Genomic DNA, 21,377 nt, shown 5'->3' with positions numbered 1-21,377 from the left:
GATTGTCTACTTATTATGTTATGGCCATAACAGATATTAGAGTATAAGTTTCATGTATTCAGCTTGACGGGTGGTAAGTGCACGTCTGTTGAATACCCTTATAACTTTCTTGCTTCCTATCACAATACGCTGCATTTCCAAGTCCCTGTACGAGTGGTGAGTAAACGTACAGATTATTACTATCAATTGTTTTGTTAAAATACTATGCAGATGATATTGTGATATTGTCAATAACTAATTAACTGGTTAGCTGATGCATGCATAGAAAGTTGTTGGAAATTGTGTTTTTACTATGGGCTCTGGTCAGAGTAAGAAAACTGTATACCCCCCTCCCCTACCCGGGGAGACATGTAAAGAATACGTGGCCCGTAATTCTACCTCTGATTATTATTTGATTGATCCCTGGGTGGATAATTTAGCAGGGTGGACAGAGAAAGCAGGACAGGACCCATTTCCACGGGAAGGCAGTAATTACCCTTTCTATATGGATATGGTTAAAGGTCTTTGTTTAGGGGATAGGGAAGCCTGGCCGTGGTATGATCATGATCCACAATGGGATATGACATATATGCGGGCCGGGGGTGAGCAGTGGCTGACCATAGCGCCCTATTGGTATGATAAATCCATCAATAAGAAACAAAGGAGGATTAAAAATATCAGTTCCCAACAGCACAGAAGGGAGGAAGTGAGAACCTGTAAATCTTTGAAAACCCTCTCGCCTCCCCCTTACATTCCAGTATATCCTGCTCTTAAAGACACAGATCTCTTAGCAGCAGTAACCCTTTCACAGCAGATGGGATCGCCTCCAACTCCACTGCTAGAAAATGCGTCCACTAGCTCTATCCCTAACGCACCAGTAACCCAGAGTTTAGATAATAGTGTAATAACCTCCCAGCCCACATCCCTTAAACAATCAGCCACCCGCCGCACAGCCGATTCCACTATCGCTGCCGAGGGCTCCTTCTCCCCCCATGTCACTCGAGGAGGAACTGAATTCTCTGACGGCGGTGAAGCTTCTTCCACCACCGTTGCCCTCCACTTACCCTTTATGACAGTGGGAGACCAAATGTTAATTAAACCCATTGAAATAGAAGATTTAGACAGGATAGTAAAACACTGTCCCAAGCCCACCATTACCCCCGATGGCTGTATATCTTATTTGCGCAAAGCTTGCAAAGGACGCAGCTATACACAAGAAGACATGAGGCTGATTATAGATGGTGTAATCGACCACTATAATGGATGGGATTGGACAAAGGTCCCTACCATCCACACACCCGCTGCACAAAATAGTGCCGCTGCTTACCCCCTCAACACACTGACAGGTATCGAGGATATGTGGAAGGAAATTGATACACATATGAAGGAAGTCTTTAAAACCCGTGCTTCTTTGCCTGTCGCTGTAGCTTGTAAACAGAAGCCCTCAGAGTCTGTTACTGAGTTTTGGAAAAGGTTTAAGGACTGCTGGACAGATGACGCTGGCTTACCTTTGCTTAACTCAGAAAGCTTACTCATTTCCACCTTCATTAACAACCTTCTACCTTCTGTCATAGTTTCTGTTAAGCAAAGCGTCTCTTCCTGGACTTCTGATAGTACGAAAGATTTTGAAAAACATCTATATGAGAAAGAGGCTGCAGGGTGTTTTGATGTAAAGAAACCTGCACCCACTCATAACTATCAGAACTCCAGACGCTTTGACAGACAGAACCAACCCCGCAGTCAGGGAAGATTCCAAAGACCCCAACATAAATCACCTACAGGAGACATGGCCGGCAAACGGCACACCTCCTGTTACAACTGTGGCCAGGATGGTCACTGGGCAAGAGATTGCCCCCAGCCCCCTCAGACACCTCGACAGCCTGCTCTGAATCCTGCCCCCCAACAACACCCCCGCCCACGCCATGACAACCCTCTCTCTGATCATGTACGTTTCAGAGTTGACTGGCAAGACCCCGCGCACTGACGGGGCCCGGAGGAGGGTATCCCAGCCTTTATTCAACTCACCCGTCATTGGAAAGATTTACCTCTGCTGCCACTTATTATAAATGGAAGTAAAATTCCCTTTTTAGTGGACAGCGGTGCAACAACCAGTGTTTTGTGTTCTGACCTATATGATGGTGATTTGGAAAAGACTGCTCCTTCAATGGGAATCAATGGGATACCCACCGATGCCTACCTAACCAAGGCCCTCTCTGTCTCCACAACAAAGGGGTTGCGCATGGGCAAACATAGGTTCACAGTCATACCTGAGTGCCCCGTTAACCTACTAGGTAGGGACCTGCTTAGCAAACTTTCCATCTCTATCCTGCCCTCACCTACTGGTACTGGGTTGGATATTGAATCCCCTCATTTTCCAATTTGGGAAATGACTACCAACATGCCTGACCTCGCCCAAGTAAACCCCGCTCTTTGGTCAGAAGGTCCATATGACACTGGCCTAATCTCATGCACACCATATAAGGCCAATCTCAAACCCGACTCACACCCTGTTTATCAAAAACAGTATCCCCTCTCACCAGAAAAGATAGAAGGTCTCCGCCCCATGATACAGCAATTCTTACAACAGGGTATTCTCAGACATATTGTATCACCATACTGTACTCCTGTGAACCCTGTTGCCAAGGCTGATGGCAGCATAAGATTTGTACAGGATCTCAGAGCGATCAATCAGCTAATTGTCCCAATTGCACCAATTGTCCCAGACGTAAACTCACTCATTTCTGCAATCCCTGCAGATGCTGCGTTCTTCTCTGTAATTGATTTGAAGAATGCCTTTTTCAGCATACCTGTAGATTCACAGACACAATTACTTTTTGCCTTTTCTTTTGAGGGTAAACAACTTACCTGGTGCAGATTACCCATGGGCTATATTGACTCACCCGTTGTCTATAGCATTGTACTCCAGGCCACATTGAGGCCCTGGCAACCTCACCATGGTTCAGTCCTGCTACAGTATGCAGATGATCTGCTGCTCTGTAGTCAAACTGAGGAGGCCTGCCGAGAGGATGGTGTTTCATTACTAAACTGGCTTTGTGAATGTGGACACAAGGTGTCCAAAACAAAAATGCAATGGTGTAAAAAGCATGTTGATTACTTAGGTTTTGTGCTCACTCAGGGAGAGAGGAAAATCAGTCCACAACGCATACAGTCTGTATTGGGCCTGGTCACCCCAACTACCCAGAAGGAACTACTGTCCTTCCTGGGTATGGTAAATTACTGCAGACAGTGGATATCTGATTGCTCCTATTATGATAACATTTTGAGACAAGCCACACTGAAGGACAAACCTAAAACTGTACAATGGTCACAAGAAATGTTAACTGCATATGAAAGTTTAAAATGTATGTTGATGAAAAGTCCGGCACTTGGCCTCCCCAATTATGTACTACCTTTCCATCTATATGCAAGGGACAATTGTAAAACCATGGCGGGGGTGCTCACACAGTTTCATGGAGGGAAGTTGCGCCCCGTGGCATTTTTTTCCAAAGTCATGCCAGTGTCTGTGCAAGGTATGCCTGCCTGCCTCAGGGCTTTGGCAGCCTGTGCAATGGTTGCAGAAATGGCCACTACCCTCACTTTAGGCCACACCACAGTACTCCACACCACACATGATGTCCTGGCAATACTTAAAGGCTTACACACACAGCACATGTCTGCTCAACGCCTTAGTGGATATGAAGTACTCCTTTTGAGTAACCCTACCCTTACCATCAAGTACACTGCTAGTTCTTCTGGCCCAGCACCCATTCTCAATGCCCTTTTAGGCTTGAAAGGTCCCGAGGATGAACCACCCGACCTACATGACTGTGCTGCTTCCATTGAAGCTGAAACTTCTCCCAGACTTGACATGTCTCCTGTTCCCATACCAGGCGCAGACATAGTTTTTGTTGACGGCTCCTGTAGTAGGCCCAATGACAATACATACCAAGCTGGCTATGCCATTGTCACCCTCCCTGACACTGTGTTGGAAGCCCTACCAATACCTTATCAGTCCGCGCAAGCTGCAGAACTCATTGCACTCACTAGAGCATGTCAGCTCTACCAGAACAAGCCTGTTACCATCTACACTGACTCCAGATACGCCCACGGCGTTGTTCATGACCATGGGGTCATTTGGCAACGCCGTGGCTTTCTCGGGGCAGATGGTAAGGGTATCTCGCATGCGCAGCTCATCTCTGATCTGTTACATGCCATTACCCTCCCTTCTGACATTGCCATTATCCACTGCAAGGCACATACTGGCGGCAAGGATAATATCTCCCTTGGCAACGCCCTTGCAGACACTACTGCTAAACAAGCGGCCCTACAGCCTACTGCCCATTCTCACATGGCAGTCATGGCCCTTCCCTCCCTTGACAACGTCCATCTGCTCACTCAACTTCAAGCTGCTGCGACTAATACTGATCTCTCCGATTGGACTTACCCAATTCTGCAGAAAAATCCTAAATCAGGATTAATCTGCAAAGAGGGGAAACCCTGTATACCCCAGTCCAGTGCCCCTTTGCTCATTGCCCATTACCATAGTGTTGGTCACCATAGTAAAGCCACAACACTCCTCCTACTAACCAAGGATTTTTATGTTACTGAGGCCAAAACACTTGTGGACCAATATGTTAGCAGATGCATCACCTGCCTCAGGAACAACCCTAACAACCCTAATAAAGCGAAACACCAGCATCTTGAATACCCCACTACCCCTTTTACACACTTACAAATTGATTTTACCCATATCCCTGGCATAGGCAAACAAGAATATGCCCTGGTCATTGTAGATATGTTCTCTCGCTGGCCAGAAGTATTCCCAACTAAGTCAGAGGATGCTAAGACAGTAGCTAGAATCCTAACACAGGAAATCATCCCGAGATGGGGATGCCCATTGCAGATAAATAGCGACAAAGGCACAGCCTTTACAGCCAAAGTCACACAGGCCCTAGTGAAGGCCTTGCAAATAGAATGGAAGTTTCACATCCCGTACCACCCGCAGAGTTCAGGGGTCGTAGAAAGAATGAATAGGACCCTCAAAGACAAACTAAGGAAGGCCACAGGAGGTACCTTCCACAAATGGAAGCAAGTCCTCCCTATCATCCTAGCAGAAATTAGGATGACCCCACAGAAAACCCTAGGGTACTCCCCTTTTGAGATATTGATGGGTAGGCCTTTTCCCACCCCATGGGCAAAAAAACCGTTGATAATACAGGAAGGAGATCTAGAACTTATAAGGGAAGAGTATGTCAGGGCCCTCATAACCAAACTTGATGAGATTGAACATGATGTTGTTTGTAAAAATCCTTTGAACCCACAGGAACCAACACATCCTTTCAAAGTTGGAGACAGAGTCGTGGTAAAAGTACTCCCAAAGAACAAGACTCCGGGAGACTTCACCTATGGTCCAGAGACAGAAGTCGTTGCTGTAACCCGAACTGCAGTCCTGACAGAAGAGAGTCCCACCTGGATCCATGCTTCCCGAGTAAAGAAAATTCCTAGACCAGACCTAGAGGAGGAAACAGGTGATTCCAGTGAGGTACGAACAGGGGCGGACAGCCCTGACCTCCCACCTAGCGAAGACAGAAGACCAGAGGAGGATGAAGAAAATGCCCCCTATCTTTACCCTGGGGACTACCTTGATAGCCCTACTGGCCCACATCCACCTCACAACATGTGAAGTTGACATTACACACACCGACGGGGTTCCCACCTTGTGGTATAATTCCTCCAACACACACGTAGCCACCTATGTCCTAGACTATTTTATGTTCCCCAAGCTTGCTGACAACAAACATTTCATACAGCAAAGAAGGAAAGCAGGGATGTCCGAAACAGTTTATATTTGTGTTACTGATTCCTGGTGGGGATATAACTGTGATTCCTGGGGATCCGTGGGGTGGAACACGGGACTTGATTGGGGGTACAGACCATCAGACGCCTTAAACAGATGGAGTCAACCTGATGGAGTACCCCTACTCAAGAGACTGTCTATCTTTAAGATGGATGAAGGCCCGAATGCATACAGGTTTAGACTAAACATCCAACACCCTAGCAGAGCAGATAATGGTACCTATGTAGTTGGGATATGGTGGAAAACAGGGTACTTTAGCGCAAGACAGATCTTTTATTTATGGGATATGTTTAAACATCCAGCATACCAGTCCAGAGTTTCTCCCCAAGGTAAACCTTTAAGGCCTCATATTGCTACCTTTAAGGATATGGTAGCCATTAATAACCCCACTTTTGAAGACGTCCTAGCCATTGAAACCGGTTTCTCTGACATTAATTTCTGGCTAGAATGGATGAAGTATAATGCTGCAAAACATAATATGAGTAATTGTTACGTATGTGGCAAATCTAGGCCCCACTTAGGTACAGTACCTTTAAACATTCCTTTAGATCAAGAAGGATGCTTCTTTAGCCTATACAATGATACTAAAAATAATGATAGTCAGTGTGAAATGTGGAAGAAGGAATATCCTATATTATTAAAAAATCCTAATCCCGGAAGTACCATAACCATATACCCCGGGAATTATACCTGTTATGTATCCAACACCACCAAAGGAAGGGATTTAAAACCTTTCCCACCAGGGTATTGCGCAGAAAGAAGGACAACTGTCCTAGTTAATCAAACTAGATCATTAGGCGACATCTACTATATATGCGGGGATATGAAACTTAGGATCAAATTGGATACGCCCTGGCATGGTGAGTGTGCCCTGGCCAAAGTCATAATGCCACTTCTAATGATCACCGAAGACCACCCCACTCCTTCCTCTAATTCCCCTATCCTTCGGAAGAAAAGGACACTCCCAGGAGGTAGTTTTGACCCCCATGTATACATTGATGCTATAGGGGTCCCAAGAGGGGTTCCAAATAAGTTCAAAGCTAGAGACGAGGTAGCTGCAGGATTTGAATCTTTATTCCCTATAGTGACTGTAAACAAAAATGTAGCGTGGATTAACTATATATATTATAACCAACAAAGATTTGTTAATGATACCAAAGAGGCCCTTCTGGGAATATCTGAGCAACTAGAAGCTACTTCCCATATGACCTTCCAAAATAGGATGGCTCTGGATATGATGCTAGCAGAAAAAGGTGGTACATGCGTTTACATCAACAAAGCCGAAGGATGTTGTACCTATATCCCTGATAACACAGGTCCTAACGGTAAAGTAACATTAGCCATACAGAAACTAGAGTCATTATCAAAAGAACTCAAAAGGAACTCAGGTGTTGATAATCCATGGAGCCAATACTTTGGATGGGTTGAAAACTGGAAACAAGCCCTTATACAAATAGGTATATTTATACTTATTACCCTTATTCTTGTTACCACTATTGTTTACTGTATTATCCCGTGCTGTAAGAAGCTCACCTCCAAGGGTATCGATAATGCCATAATGTACAATGGTGCCCTGTCCCATACTACTGAAACTGAGGTACCTGGCCCTGAGTCATATGCCCAGTATCTAGTCCACTGGCGTGCAGAAAGACGTAAGCTTTGCAAGAATCATATAGTATAACAATAATGATTCTAAGAGGGGAATGAAAGGGTTAAAGCTCGTCTCTGCTTCACATGTCATAGAATTGTTTGTGTTACAGAACTGTTTGTTCCAGCACATTTTTTGCTACTGTCTTTGTCTGTTATCTTTTTATACCGTGTGAATAACTTTTCTATTTGAGTACAAATTTGCCCATATATGTATATCCTTCCGCTGCGGCAGTTTCTAGCCAATCATGTTATGTTGACCCCCTTTTGTGTTCTGTCCAATTAGTTATTGACTTGGGACATACACGCCCTAAATCCTTTCTTTTATATACTTTTGTTAAACAAACAATAAACAGTGTGAATCTTTACTGCTTGTGTTTTGCATGTTACTTGTAGCAAAAGGTTTACACTCACGGACGTCTAAGAGACTATCACATCGAGGGTTAAAGGATAGAGGAAGAATCCTTACACTTAGTTTAGCAGAATAGCAAACGAAAGATTAGCAGAACTGCTTCTAAATAATTCCCTGCAGTTTCTGAGTAGCTCCAGACCTACTCCTAGACTGCGATCACCTCAGTCCGTTTAGTTCCTGGTTTGACGTCACAAACACGCCCTGCGTTCGCCCAGCCACTCCCCCGTTTCTCCAGCCACTCCTGCGTTTTTACCTGGCACGCCTGCGTTTTTAACACACTCCCTGAAAACGTCCAGTTTCCGCCCAGAAACACCCCCTTCCTGTCAATCATACTACGATCACTCGAGCGATGAAAAAACGTCGCTCGAGCTTGTGTAAATCTGCAAAGTTTTGTGTGAAAGTACTTAGCGCATGCGCGCTGCTTACCATGCGCATGCGCATTTTTGCCATTTTTTCACTTGATCGCTGCACTGCGAAAATCGGCAGTGAGCGAACAACTCGGAATGACCACCATGGTGCACTAACTGGGGTTCCTGGTCTCTTTACCAATTCAGGGGGACTCTCATTGGGACTGTGCTGGCACACACCCCCTGCACTGGGTTCTCCACCAGGGGGGGTGACCGGTTTCAGGTCTCAAAAGCAGATCCTCCGCACTTCATCTATCTTTCACTCTACTCTGGCACTGTCCTCTTATAATCTCACCCACTCGTTCAAAGTTCATTTGTTATGGTGCCCATACACATATGAGATAATCGGTGCTATCCTACAATTTCAACCACATCTGTGAGAGAAATCGAAGGATTGTATGCACATTTTAGGTACCTTGAGACGCGATGCGCGGGCACGCCGGTCGAATATTGCGTCTCAAGATATTATTTGCTGCACTTAATATTTGTCGCATCGCAGTGCGATCACATGTGGTTTTAAACCCACATGAGATATATCGCACAGCGATGTGTGATTGGCACCCGCCAGGACTCGGCGGTGACGTGCCCATCACGTGATTACCATGTGATCTATCGCATGATCGCATGGAAACCACTTTGGCAGTTCAGGTGTGATTTGATCGCACCTGAACTGCCGGTGCGATGCCACGCGATGTCGCGTCGCAGGGCGTCGCACAAGTGTATGGCCAGCATAACACACGAATGGGCAGTAGATGCAGAGACAATTGGGAGTGAGTCTTTGATATTTACTACCCACTTAAGGGAAAACTATACTCAATTATCAACTATACACTAAAAGAAGATGACTGTTTATCAGTAATCAAGACTTGCCTGTGCAATATACACTGCTCAAAAAAATAAGAGGAACACTAAAATAACACATCCTAGATCAGAATGAATGAAATATTCTTATTAAATACTTTTATCTTTACATAGTTGAATGTGCTGACAACAAAATCACACAAAAATTATCTGGAAATCAAATTTATTAACCCATGGAGGTCTGGATTTGGAGTCACACTCAAAATTAAAGTGGAAAAACACACTACAGGCTGATCCAACTTTGATGTAATGCAGTGGCGTCACTTAGGGGGTGCGACCCGCACCCGGGTGTCACCTTTCAATGGGGTGACACCAAATAGGGGCACTGTCACGTCCGCACCCCCTCCTCCTATAGCGGACCGTAGTCACGCCCGCTATGTTTAAACATTAAACAGACATCCCCCTTGCGCCGCGGACAACCCAACGGACAGCGCGCTTGTGCTGCCGCCGGGGGTATTGTCACTGCTACTGGGGTCTGGCGAAACTGTGTCTCTCATAGCCGCCGCTGCACGCTGCGGTTCTATGGACGGAGAACAGACTCGTGAGATGATGACATCATCATCTCGCGAGTCTCTCTCTCTGCACTGTAGCGGCTGTAGTGAGAGGCTGGGAGGCGCTTGGAGGAGCGGGCGGGGACTCTGCGGGACAAACAGACAATGAGTGTAGCTGTGTCTTGTGGCGCAGCTCGCACCCTCAAGAAGCAGCAGGGGCAGGGCTGGCCTGGCCAGGCCTGTATGTTCGTCTGGAGCTGAGATTGCTGAGTAAGTTGGTATAAGCTCCTCCTGTACAGTCTGAGGGCGGGATGTACTAACCTCCCCCACCGCATTTGGCTTTTCTCAGCGCTCTTTTTGTATTATCTTTGCAGCTACTGGTCACCGCTCCGCTGCCTGGCGCTACCCGTTGCTCCCCCACGCTCCCCGTCTTCATTCTCCTCTCTGCCATCCGCATCATCCCCGCTGTGGCCACTGATTCCTCCGCTCTCCGTAGAGCTTGGTCAGCGCTGCGCTCCCCCTTTCAGCTGCGCATTCGCACTTGTCACAACTTCTTGGTAGGCAGCTGACAGGGGGAGCGCAGCGCTGACCAAGCTCTACGGAGAGCGGAGGAATCAGTGGTCACAGCAGTGATAATGCGGATGGCAGAGAGGAGAATGAAGACGGGGAGCAATGGGTAGCGCCGGATAGCGGAACGGTGACCGGTAGCCGCGAAGATTAGATAATACAAAAAGAGCGCTGAGAAAAGCCAAATAACGCGGCGGGGGAGGTTAGTACATCCCGCCCTATGTGACTGCTGTACAACTGTACTAAATGCAGTTAAATAAATGTTTATTTGATTATCAAAATGATAAAAGGTCATTTAGATTAGATTTTGTAAGTGTGTATTGCATGGCACGACAAATCCTGTGGCCAAGACGCCATGGCGACCAGGTATTGGTGCCTGGCGACCAGGGCCGTGAACACTATGAGGAGGGGACTAGGGAACATAGTGAGGATGGGGCCGGGCATGCGGTCAGGCAGGGTAGCGTCTAGTTACCCTTCGTGGAGAGGACCTTTCCCATAACCCCCTGGGTCCATGTCACAAACTATTTTGAATAGTAACCTGTGGCGAACGAAGCGGAGCAAGACACCGAGCCCGAAGCATGGCGAGCGTCCAATGGTGTATAGGTAAAACGAAATAACCACAAACGAACGGAGAATGTATAAAACATTTAGGTGCTGTAAGGGTGGATTAATCTACTGCCCTCTCGTGCTGTCACTTCCTGGTCCTGATCACGAAGGGAACATTGACACAACCGGTAAGGCAGGGGCTGGGCAGCTATGGATGATAGCGCTGACGATACTTCAAATGAGGTGCCGACTTCCAGCCATTCTGGGCTCGCGGACCGGCCAATCAGGAGCGTTGCCGGACCACAAGCTCCTATTGGTTCGCAAGTAGGCGCCACATTTAAAATGGCTTTTGGCCGCCCACCACTGTGCCTGGTTATCCCTATCCCACCGATAGCCTGATGCATTGCAGCTTCGCATTCCTGCTGCTTGGTCTCCCACAGCCTGCCCGTCTGTGAGCTCCACGGTGAGGGACCCGCATAACAATAAGACTTCAGGCAATGGTGAGTACAGTACTGGAACTTTATTTTTTAAGTGTATCTGGCTGGCTTTTACAGGTTTTTTTTTTTGTTCATGTGGATCTGGCTTTTGCAATGTATTTTATGTGGATCTTGCTTTTTCAGTCTTTTTTTAATGTGGATTTTGCTTTCTCAGCATTTTTTTTTTGTAACGTGGATCTGAATGTTTAAGTTTTTTTATGTGGATCTGACTTTTTAAGTATTTTTTTGTTCATGTGGATCTGGATTTTGCAATGTATTTTATGTGGATCTTACTTTTTCAGTCTTTTTTTAATGTGGATTTTGCTTTCTCAGCATTTTTTCTCTGTCGTCCTAGTGGATGCTGGGAACTCCGTAAGGACCATGGGGAATAGCGGCTCCGCAGGAGACTGGGCACAAAAGTAAAGCTTTAGGACTACCTGGTGTGCACTGGCCCCTCCCCCTATGACCCTCCTCCAAGCCTCAGTTAGATTTTTGTGCCCGGCCGAGAAGGGTGCACACTAGGGGCTCTCCTGAGCTTCTTAGTGAAAGTTTAGTTTTAGGTTTTTTATTTTCAGTGAGACCTGCTGGCAACAGGCTCACTGCATCGAGGGACTAAGGGGAGAAGAAGCGAACCTGCCTGCTTGCAGCCAGCTTGGGCTTCTTAGGCTACTGGACACCATTAGCTCCAGAGGGACCGAACACAGGCCCAGCCTCGGAGCTCGGTCCCAGAGCCGCGCCGCCGGCCCCCTTACAGAGCCAGAAGCAAGAAGAGGTCCGGAAAAATCGGCGGCAGAAGACATCAGTCTTCAACAAGGTAGCGCACAGCACTGCAGCTGTGCGCCATTGTTACTCAGGCACACTTCACACTTCGGTCACTGAGGGTGCAGGGCGCTAGGTGGGGGCGCCCTGAGCAGCAATGTAAACACCTTGGCTGGCATAAATACACCACATATAACCCCCAAGGCTATATGGATGTATTTTAACCCCTGCCAGAACTCACCAAAAAGCGGGAGAAAAGGCCGCCGAGAAGGGGGCGGAGCCTATCTCCTCAGCACACGGGCGCCATTTTCCATCACAGCTCCGCTGGAAGGACGTCTCCCTGACTCTCCCCTGCAGTCCTGCTCTACAGAAAAGGGTAAAAAAGAGAGGGGGGCACTAATTTGGCGCAGTTTTAATACTAACAGCAGCTATAAAGGGAAAAGCACATTTTATAGTGGTATTCCTGTCTATATATAGCGCTCTGGTGTGTGCTGGCATACTCTCCCTCTGTCTCCCCAAAGGGCTAGTGGGGTCCTGTCCTCTATCAGAGCATTCCCTGTGTGTGTGCGGTGTGTCGGTACGATTGTGTCGACATGTTTGAGGAGGAAAATGAGATGGAGGCGGAGCAATTGCCTATTATAGAGTTGTCACCCCCTAGGGAGTCGACACCTGAGTGGATGAGCTTATGGAAGGAATTGCGTGACAGTGTCAGCTCTTTACGACAGACAGTTGACGACATGAGACAGCCGGCTACTCAGCTTGTGCCTGTCCAGGGGTCTCAAACGCCATCAGGGGCTTTAAAACGCCCGTTACCTCAAATGGCAGACACAGACACGGATACTGACTCCAGTGTCGATGATGAGGAGACAAACGTGACTTCCACTAGGGCCACACGTTACATGATTGAAGCAATGAAAAATGTATTGCATATCTCTGATAATACAAGTACCACTAAAAAGGGTATTATGTTTGGTGAGAAAAAACTGCCTGTAGTTTTTCCTGTATCCGAGGAATTAAATGAAGTGTGTGATGAGGCGTGGGTTTCCCCCGATAAAAAATTGATAATTCCTAAAAGGTTATTGGCATCGTACCCTTTCCCGCCAGAGGATAGGGCACGTTGGGAAACGCCCCCTAGGGTGGATAAAGCGCTCACACGCTTGTCTAAACAGGTAGCACTACCCTCTCCTGATACGGCCGCCCTAAAGGAACCTGCCGATAGAAAGCTGGAGAATATCCTAAAATGTATATACACTCACACGGGTGTTATACTGCGACCAGCAATCGCCTCAGCCTGGATGTGCAGTGCGGGCCTGGCGTGGTCGGATTCCCTGACTGAAAATATTGATACCCTAGATAGGGACAGTATATTACTGACTATAGAGCATTTGAAAGATGCATTTCTATATATGCGTGATGCACAGAGGGATATTTGCCGACTGGCATCAAGAGTTAGCGCGCTGTCCATTTCTGCAAGAAGAGGTTTATGGACGCGGCAGTGGTCAGGTGATGCGGATTCTAAAAGGCACATGGAAGTATTGCCTTATAAGGGGGAGGAGTTATTTGGGGTAGGTCTATCAGACCTGGTAGCCACGGCAACTGCTGGAAAATCCACATTTTTACCCCAAGTAGCTTCTCAACCTAAGAAGACGCCGTATTATCAGGCGCAGTCCTTTCGGCCCCATAAGGGCAAGCGGGCAAAAGGCGCCTCATTTCTGCCCCGTGGCAGAGGGAGAGGAAAAAGGCTGCAACAAACAGCCAGTTCCCAGGAACAAAAGCCCTCTCCCGCCTCCGCAAAATCCTCAGCATGACGCTGGGGCTTTACAAGCGGACTCAGGCACGGTGGGGGCCCGTCTCCAGAAGTTCAGTGCGCAGTGGGCCCACTCGCAAGTGGGCCCCTGGATCCTTCAGGTGGTATCTCAGGGGTACAAATTGGAATTCGAGACGTCTCCCCCTCGCCGTTTTCTAAAGTCTGCTTTTCCGACGTCTCCCTCAGACAGGGAGGCAGTATTGGAAGCCATTCACAAGCTATATTCCCAGCAGGTGATAATCAAGGTACCCCTCCTACAACAGGGAAAGGGGTACTATTCCACACTATTTGTGGTACCGAAGCCGGACGGCTCGGTGAGACCAATTTTAAACCTAAAATCCTTGAACACTTACATACAAAGGTTCAAATTCAAGATGGAGTCACTCAGAGCAGTGATTGCAAACCTGGAAGAAGGGGACTATATGGTGTCTCTGGACATCAAAGATGCTTACCTACATGTCCCAATTTACCCTTCTCACCAAGGGTACCTCAGGTTTGTGGTACAGAACTGTCACTATCAGTTTCAGACGCTGCCGTTTGGATTGTCCACGGCACCCCGGGTCTTTACCAAGGTAATGGCCGAAATGATGATACTCCTTCGAAGGAAGGGAGTTTTAGTTATCCCTTACTTGGACGATCTCCTGATAAGGGCAAGATCCAGGGAACAGTTGGAAGTCGGAGTAGCACTATCTCAGATAGTGGTGCGCCAGCACGGTTGGATTCTCAATATTCCAAAATCGCAGCTGATCCCGACGACACGACTTCTATTCCTAGGGATGATCCTGGACACAGTCCAGAAAAAGGTGTTTCTCCCGGAGGAGAAAGCCAGGGAGTTATCCGAACTAGTCAGAAATCTCCTAAAACCAGGCCAACTCTCAGTGCATCAATGCACAAGGGTCCTGGGAAAGATGGTGGCTTCTTACGAAGCAATCCCATTCGGCAGATTCCACTCAAGAACCTTCCAGTGGGATCTGCTAGACAAATGGTCCGGGTCGCATCTTCAGATGCATCACCGGATAATCTTGTCACCAAGGACAAGGGTGTCTCTCCTGTGGTGGTTGCAGAGTGCTCATCTTCTAGAGGGCCGCAGATTCGGCATTCAGGACTGGGTCCTGGTGACCACGGATGCCAGCCTGAGAGGCTGGGGAGCAGTCACACAGGGAAGAAATTTCCAGGGCTTGTGGTTAAGACTGGAGACATCACTTCACATAAATATCCTGGAGCTAAGGGCCATCTACAATGCTCTAAGCCTAGCAAGACCTCTGCTTCAAGGTCAGCCGGTGCTGATCCAGTCAGACAACATCACGGCAGTCACCCACGTAAACAGACAGGGCGGCACAAGAAGCAGGAGGGCAATGGCAGAAGTTGCAAGGATTCTTCGCTGGGCGGAAAATCATGTGATAGCACTGTCAGCAGTGTTCATTCCGGGAGTGGACAACTGGGAAGCAGACTTCCTCAGCAAACACGACCTCCACCCGGGAGAGTGGGGACTTCACCCAGAAGTCTTCCACATGATTGTGAACCATTGGGAAAAACCAAAGGTGGACATGATGGCGTCCCGCCTCAACAAAAAACTAGACAGGTATTGCGCCAGGTCAAGGGACCCTCAGGCAATAGCTGTGGACGCTCTGGTAACACCGTGGGTGTACCAGTCAGTGTATGTGTTCCCTCCTCTGCCTCTCATACCCAAGGTACTGAGAATCATACGAAGGAGAGGAGTAAGGACTATACTCGTGGCTCCGGATTGGCCAAGAAGGACTTGGTACCCAGAACTTCAAGAGATGCTCACGGAGGACCCGTGGCCTCTACCTCTAAGAAGGGACCTGCTCCAGCAGGGACCCTGTCTGTTCCAAGATTTACCGCGGCTGCGTTTGACGGCATGGCGGTTGAACGCCGGATCCTGAAGGAAAAAGGCATTCCGGATGCAGTCATCCCTACCCTGATCAATGCCAGGAAGGATGTAACCGTACAGCATTATCACCGTATTTGGCGTAAATATGTTGCGGGGTGCGAGGCCAGGAAGGCCCCTACAGAGGAATTTCAACTGGGTCGTTTCCTGCATTTCCTGCAAACAGGACTGTCTATGGGCCTAAAATTAGGGTCCATTAAGGTTCAAATTTCGGCCCTGTCGATTTTCTTCCAGAAAGAACTGGCTTCAGTTCCTGAAGTTCAGACGTTTGTCAAGGGGGTACTGCATATACAGCCTCCTTTTGTGCCTCCAGTGGCACCTTGGGATCTCAATGTAGTTTTGGGGTTCCTAAAATCACATTGGTTTGAACCACTCACCACTGTGGACTTAAAATATCTCACATGGAAAGTGGTAATGCTGTTGGCCCTGGCTTCAGCCAGGCGTGTCTCAGAATTGGCGGCTTTATCCTATAAAAGCCCTTACCTAATTTTTCATACGGACAGGGCAGAATTGAGGACTCGTCCTCAATTTCTCCCTAAGGTGGTTTCAGCGTTTCACTTGAACCAGCCTATTGTGGTACCTGCGGCTACTAGGGACTTGGAGGACTCCAAGTTGCTGGACGTAGTCAGGGCCCTGAAAATATATGTTTTCAGGACGGCTGGAGTCAGAAAATCTGACTCGCTGTTTATCCTGTATGCACCCAACAAGCTGGGTGCTCCTGCTTCTAAGCAGACTATTGCTCGTTGGATTTGTAGTACAATTCAGCTTGCACATTCTGTGGCAGGCCTGCCACAGCCAAAATCTGCAAAAGCCCATTCCACAAGGAAGGTGGGCTCATTTTGGGCGGCTGCCCAAGGGGTCTCGGCTTTACAACTTTGCCGAGCAGCTACTTGGTCAGGGGCAAACACGTTTGCTAAATTCTACAAATTTGATACCCTGGCTGAGGAGGACCTGGAGTTCTCTCATTCGGTGCTGCAGAGTCATCCGCACTCTCCCGCCCGTTTGGGAGCTTTGGTATAATTCCCATGGTCCTTACAGAGTTCCCAGCATCCACTAGGACGTCAGAGAAAATAAGAATTTACTTACCGATAATTCTATTTCTCGTAGTCCGTAGTGGATGCTGGGCGCCCATCCCAAGTGCGGATTGTCTGCAATACTTGTACATAGTTATTGTTACAAAAATCGGGTTATTATTGTTGTGAGCCATCTTTTCAGAGGCTCCTCTGTTATCATGCTGTTAACTGGGTTCAGATCACAGGTTGTACAGTGTGATTGGTGTGGCTGGTATGAGTCTTACCCGGGATTCAAAATACTTCCTTATTGTGTACGCTCGTCCGGGCACAGTATCCTAACTGAGGCTTGGAGGAGGGTCATAGGGGGAGGAGCCAGTGCACACCAGGTAGTCCTAAAGCTTTACTTTTGTGCCCAGTCTCCTGCGGAGCCGCTATTCCCCATGGTCCTTACGGAGTTCCCAGCATCCACTACGGACTACGAGAAATAGAATTATCGGTAAGTAAATTCTTATTTTTTTTGTAACGTGGATCTGAATTTTTACGTTTTTTTATGTGGATCTGACTTTTTAAGTATTTTTTTGTTAATGTGGATCTACCTTTTGCAATGTATTTTATTATTTTATGTGGAATTGGCTTTTCAGTGTTTTTTATTTTTAATGTGGATCTGGCTTTTTAAGTATTTTTTTGTTAATGTGGATCTGCCTTCTGCAATGTATTTTATGTGGATATTTTGTGTGGATTTGGCTTTTCCAGTGTTTTTACTTTTAATGCGGATCTGGCTTTTTAAGTATTTTTTTTTATGTGGATCTGGCATTTGCAATGTATTTTATGTGGATTTTGCTTTTTTTTTTTAGATATGCGGAATACCTGCTCCGTAATGTGTGTATGTGTGGAGGGGTTGTTGTGCCCACAGCGGGGTTAGATGAGGTTTATTGCAAATAAAGCAAATGAAACGTTGACATCTTCCTAAGGGTGTGTACACACGGTGAGATCCTTGCTATGTCCTATTTTTTTTACTTGCGATTTCCCTTGAACTCCCCGGAGGCCAGATAGCACAGATTTTTACTAACTTTTCTTGAGATCTGTACTATGGCCCTCATTCCGAGTTATTCGCTCGCAAGCTGCTTTTAGCAGCATTGCACACGCTAAGCCGCCGCCTACTGGGAGTGAATCTTAGCTTAGCAGAATTGCGAACGAAAGATTCTCAAAATTGCGAATAGAAATTTCTTAGCAGTTTCTGAGTAGCTCGACACTTACTCTGCCACTGCGATCAGTTCAATCAGTTTCGTTCCTGGTTTGACGTCACAAATACACCCAGCGTTCGCCCAGACACTCCCCCGTTTCTCCAGCCACTCCCGCGTTTTTCCCAGAAAAGGCAGCGTTTTTTCGCACACACCCTTAAACGGTCAGTTTCCGCCCAGAAACACCCACTTCCTGTCAATCACACTCCGATCACCAGAACGAAGAAAAAACCTCGTAATGCCGTGAGTAAAATACCAAATTTCTTAGCAAATTTACTTGACGCAGCCGCAGTGCGAACATTGCGCATGCGCAGTTAGCGGAAAATCGCACCGATGCGAAGAAAAATAACGAGCGAACAACTCGGAATGAGGGCCTATGTGTGCTTACGATTTTGGCTTATGTGAGATTTTGGCTTATGTGAGATTTTGACTATCTCATTATAATAGTGGGATGGCATTACAGGGCTGGAGGATTGTCTTTTTCGACTATCAGACATTTTTAAAACAGTGCATTTCTGCTCTGTGGCTGATTTTTGTTTAAATTTTTTTCCAGTGAACCCATGGATTCTACATGGACAAGAGGACCGAGGGGCTGCGTGGAACACTAGGTAAGTATGTGCGAGTGTGTCGGTGTGTGTCAATAAACTTTTACCTTCACGGTGTGTGTGTTTTGTCTTTCTTGGGGTATTTCTTTTGTTGTGGAACTATAGGTACCAGCAGGCCTTTTAATTCTCTGCATGCTGGTACTTGTGGTTCTCCAAGTACCAGCATGTGGTGGAGGCTTGCTGGGACTTGTAGTTCCACAGCAAAAGACAATATTCTTTTTTGACACAATTTTGACTATCAGCCCGGCACCCACCGCCCAGGGGTGCTGGGGACAGCCTTAACCAAAAGATATAAATCTGCACTGGATATGACAAATGTAGTTCAGTAAATAACAAATATAGTCAAACCAACATGAAAGCCTACTATGATAATAAGTTCAGCAAATGGTTGGTGGTGCTCCCGAAAAATAGTTATAACAACTATGAAACAGGTATGGTCCATTAAAGAAGAAAAGGGACAAAAAAGCAACTATATGCCTTTTCCAGGGCACACTTGAAAATTTGAAATGATGAATTTATTAAAACATAACTTTTATTTTTATATACTTAAAAAAGGGGGAAAGCGAGAGCAAGCGTCCACATTTCAAAGAACATCAATGTTCACAAGTACTAGTGTACTATATTGTAGGCGAAATAAGCGAAAATAAGTGGTCCCTCATTCAATGAAATTATATATTATACTTATATCCTCTATAATAGGAGTTTTAATGGAATGAGGTCACTCCCTCGGGTCTAGTATAATCAATAGATGCCAGGAACCTGCAATCAAGTTCTTGCCATGGGTCCCAGAATTGTATTAAATATTGGAGAATAAAATACCTACGGTACCTAGTATTCCCTGGTAGTTTCCTATCCAGGTACTGACCAGGCCCTGCAGTGCTTGGCTTCCAAGATCAGACGAGTTTGGGCATACTCAGTGCGGTCTGACCGTAGGTAAGTTTATCTCCTAGGCGCACCGTTTTCCGATTGTATTGGGACCCAGGATATGAATCACAGAAAAAATACGTATAGGGTTTTGAGAAGTCAAAGGTCAGACTGCCAGAATGATAGCCGTGAAATATCATTTACCATTGCATTTACTGAAGGTTGCGTATTTCCCTCATAGATAGGTATATCAAATCTACACATGCAGTAATATTAACCTGATGCTGAAAATACATTCATAGCGTAATTGTGGCAGACAGCAGGTGCCATTAGAAATGTTTTCTTAAAACACTTTGACATAAGGCAATAGCCTGAGCAGAAAAAAGGGGCCAGTAATAGTCACGATTATTGGAAGTAAAGCAATATTTTAGAATCCTATATAGTTCAAGTACTGAGAATCCCTCTGCTGATCAAGTACTGAGAATCCCTCAGCTGAAATACCACAGGCAACATATGCCACAGGAAACAATTTAAATTGAACTCATGGTGTAAGCAAAAAAAAAAGGGGGGGGGGGGGGGGGAGAGGGGAGGGCTATTTAAGAGCCACAAATATTTGAGAGTAAAGCAATATATCAGTATCAGATAATAAAATTCAGTTTATTACCCAGTATAGTAAATTCTAATATTTGAGAGTAAAGCAATATATCAGTATCAGATAATAGAATTCAGTATATTACCCAGTATAGTAAATTCTGAGATGAATTGTTACATAGGTGCATCTGTCCCTTGCATACAGATTCCTCTTTTATCCACCCTTGCGTTATAATCATATATTGATAGCGGTTTTAACCATGCATAACCATAAATAATATGTATATGTCAATATTATAAGCCTCCACCATATCCCTAATAGCTGGGAAGTATGTGGGGAATGCTGTGACTGAAAAGGGGGAAAGTTAAGGCTGGGTGAGGGAACCCGTTTTCTGGCCTGAGGCCGGTGGTGTCTTACCCAACCTAACGAGGTTGTCTGTAAGCCGGGGGACAAGCCTAGAACCGAGGAGTGAGGCGCCGGCGGCCACGTTCCGTACGACCGGAAGTTCGGGCACCGGAACCGGAAGTGACGCGCGTTTCGCTCCGAGAGCTACACCCCTGGCCCTTGGGTGCCTGGGGGGGGCTTTATTTAAGGGGTCCCCAACCCCCCAGGGAACCCCGGCCAGGGGTTACTAGTTGGGGTGTGTGATGCTGCGGCCGCAGGGACCTGTATAAAAGTGTCCCCCGGCTGCGGCATCACCTCCCTGGCTAGTGGAGCCCGGTGCTGGTTTCCAAAATATGGGGGACCCTACTCTTTTTGTCCCATGTATTTTTTGAACCAGGACCGGTCCAAGAGCCCGGTGCTGGTTGCTTAAATATGGGGGACCCCTACTCCATTTTTCCCTCATATTTTTGCAACCAGGACCGGCTCAAAGAGCCAGAGGCTGGTTATGTTTTTTGGGGGGACCTGCACATAATTTTTTTTTACATTTTTAACACTTTCTTAACATTTAGACACAGAAGTATGCACGGATCTTACTGGTCTGTGTATGCTTCTGAGTAAGGGGGTCATTCTGACCTGATTGCTTGCTGCAGTTCATCGCAGCGATCAGGTCAGAAGTGCGCCGAATGGCTGACAGCCGACAGCTGTTGTGGCCTTGCGATCGCCTCTTCCTGATTGACAGGCTGAGGCGGGAGGTGGGCGGCACGGCGGCGTTCGGCTGCCATTTTTTGGGCGCGGTCCGGCCAACGCAGGCGTGGCCAGACTGTGTGGCAGGGGGGGGGCAGGCCGCAGCAGCAGCGTGGCGTCACACGGAGCCGCTGTGACCCGGCCAACGACGAGTAGCTCCCGGCCAGCAAAAGCATCGCAGCTGTATGATGCTTTTGCACTTCTGTGGGCCTGACA

The 21,377-nt window shown here is 47.0% G+C and overlaps 1 protein-coding gene and 1 pseudogene across 3 annotated transcripts in view; both read right to left on the bottom strand.

The window, feature by feature from the left end:
• Nucleotides 1–21,377, bottom strand: part of ZNF827 (zinc finger protein 827) — a 524,965-nt gene that overhangs the window by 419,774 nt on the left and 83,814 nt on the right. The window lies entirely within an intron of this gene.
• On the bottom strand, nucleotides 19,394–19,512 carry LOC134939823 (5S ribosomal RNA; annotated as a pseudogene).

Source organism: Pseudophryne corroboree, chromosome 1 (genome assembly GCF_028390025.1).
Source record: "Pseudophryne corroboree isolate aPseCor3 chromosome 1, aPseCor3.hap2, whole genome shotgun sequence".
Classification (NCBI taxonomy): domain Eukaryota; kingdom Metazoa; phylum Chordata; class Amphibia; order Anura; family Myobatrachidae; genus Pseudophryne; species Pseudophryne corroboree.
Note: the sequence above shows the minus strand (reverse complement) of the source record. Positions and strands in the feature narration are given on the sequence as shown.